Genomic DNA, 2,500 nt, shown 5'->3' on the forward strand with positions numbered 1-2,500 from the left:
TACAATGTAATATATGACAAGTTATATTTGCAAAAGTAATAATGCGTAAGCTATCTGTATTTTGTTTTAAATAATTAATCCTTAATTGTTTGGATTAATCGGAATGCACAGCATGATTTTTAAAATATTGCTAAAAACTGATCTGCCTCTGCAAATGAACTCTTCATGCGACCCTTTTCACATTTCTGTGAAGTTTTAAATTGAAATGCACGGTCTGTATTTAAAAATAACATCAATAACAATCAAGATCATTAAATAATATTACAATATAATATTTAATATATAATTATAATTTTATAATTTAATTATAATTAATTTCTGTGTTGAATATTTTTTGTTATATATATATATATATATATATATATATATATATATATATATATATATATATATTATTATTATTATTATTATTTATTTATTTATTTTTGGAAAAAGTGTCTCACCAAGGCTGCATTTATTTTAACAATAATACAGTAAAAACAGTTATACTGAAAAAAAATATTTTGAAATATAATTCATTTGTGTGATGGTAAAGTTAGAGTCTCAAATAAAATAAAGGAAGAGTCTCACCAAGGCTGCCTTTATTTGATAAAAAATACAGTACAAAATATTAACGTTGCGAAATATTCGACCATTTTATTAAATGGTTTTTATGTGGATATATGTTGAAATGTAATTTATTCTTGTGATGCAAACCTGATTTTTTCCTCATCATTAGTGATTCGCTGCTCAATAAGCGTTTCTGATTCCAACAAATGTTACATTAACATATTGCATGCATATGTATTTTAAAAATAATAGTAATTGCCTGACACTGACAAGAGGCTGAATATATTAGCTCGTGAATTCAATGTATTCACCTGTTCATCTGCGCCATTAACTCGATCAAATCACGCGCGCCACCTAGTGGCTAAACGAGGAACAGCGATTATTACAAACATATCAACAGCTAAATATATAGATATAATAGATGGATAGCTAAAAATACGGATGCATAGCTAGAATACTTAATTAAAAAAAAATAATTAACATTTAAAAAAAATTAAAATGTACTTTTTTGGTTGTAATAAATAAAAAACAGTGATTATTAAAACATATCAGAAGATGGATAGCTAAAAATATGGATGCACAGCTAAAATACTTAATTAAAAAATAAATAAAATTTAATAAAATTAAAATGTACTTTTTTGGTTGTAATAAAGAGATGAAAAACAGTGATTATTAAAAATGTATCAGAAGATGGATAGCTAAAAATATGGATGCATAGCTAAAATAATTAAAAAAATATTTAAAATGTAATAAAATGTAATAAAATTAAAAAGTTACTTTTTTGGTTGTAATGAAGAACAGTGATTATTAAAAAATATATCAGAAGTTGGATAGCTAAAAATATGGATGTATAGCTAAAATAATTTTTAAAAATAATTAAAAATGTAATAAACTTAAAATGTAATTTTTTGGTTGTAATGAGGAAATGAAAAACAGCGATTATTAAAAATAAATCAGAAGATGGATAGATAAAAATATGGATGCAGAGCTAAAATACTTAATTTAAAAAAATTATTAAAATTATTTAAGATTTTATAAAATTAAAATTTACTTTTTTTGCTTGTAATGAAGAAATGAAAAACAGCAATTATTAAAAATATATAAGAAGATGCATAGTTAAAAATATGGATGCACAGCTAAAATACTTAATTTAAAAATAATTAAAATGTAATAAAATTAAAATGTACTTTTTTGGTTGTAATGAAGAAATGAAAAACAGCGATTATTAAAAATAAATCAGAAGATGGATAGATAAAAATATGGATGCATAGCTAAAATACTTAATTTAAAATAAAATAAACTTATTTAAAATTTAATAAAATTAAAATGTACTTTTTGGTTGTAATAAAGAGATGAAAAACAGCGATTATTAAAATATATCAGAAGATGGATAGATAAAAATATGGATGCACAGCTAAAATACTTCATTTAAAAAATAATTAAAATTTAATAAAATTAAAATGTACTTTTTTTATTGTAAACACAGACTAATGACAATAAAACCCCTAAATGCAGTAATGTTAGAGTTTTATTCCACTTTCATTTCAGTCCATTGAATATGACGCTATTTTACATCCAATCTGCTTTTGTTTTTGGGGGGAAATGACTTATATTTCGCTTAAACGTGAGTTTAAACGTGAAGGTCAAGATGATTATAATGACACATCACTATTCAGTGACCTTCGCCGCCCAAAAAGTGTCTTAAAAGTCAACAAGCAGACGACCGCCTCGAAGTTTTCACGCCGCGTTACATCACAGCCGCCAGAAGAAGCCCCGAGATGTAGTTCATGTACGGGTCCACCTCATCTTCTAACGTCGAAGACATACTCCCACACCGCAACTATAAAAACTCGCCGCAGACGGCCTGATGTCAGCCACCTACACACACACACAACAGAGGAAAACACACATCAGATCATAACAACACACACATCAATAACCCACAGCACCC

General features: G+C 25.9%; 1 protein-coding gene and 1 long non-coding RNA gene across 2 annotated transcripts in view; one reads left to right on the top strand and one right to left on the bottom strand.

Moving 5' to 3' along the window:
• Positions 1-2,059: 2,059 nt before the first annotated feature.
• LOC122332797 overlaps positions 2,060-2,500 on the bottom strand; it is a 778-nt gene continuing 337 nt past the window's right edge. Inside the window, exon 2 of the long non-coding RNA XR_006248534.1 lies at positions 2,060-2,427. This is a non-coding gene — a long non-coding RNA (uncharacterized LOC122332797). The remainder of the gene's footprint in view (positions 2,428-2,500) is intronic.
• LOC122332796 (polycomb protein SCMH1-like) overlaps positions 2,423-2,500 on the top strand; it is a 25,019-nt gene continuing 24,941 nt past the window's right edge. Inside the window, 1 exon segment of the mRNA XM_043230202.1 lies at positions 2,423-2,500. This exon segment is cut by the window's right edge and continues 677 nt beyond it. The gene's annotated coding sequence lies outside the window, so the exon portion shown is untranslated.

The sequence above is a fragment of the Puntigrus tetrazona genome, unplaced genomic scaffold (genome assembly GCF_018831695.1).
Source record: "Puntigrus tetrazona isolate hp1 unplaced genomic scaffold, ASM1883169v1 S000000148, whole genome shotgun sequence".
NCBI classification, from domain to species: Eukaryota; Metazoa; Chordata; class Actinopteri; order Cypriniformes; family Cyprinidae; genus Puntigrus; species Puntigrus tetrazona.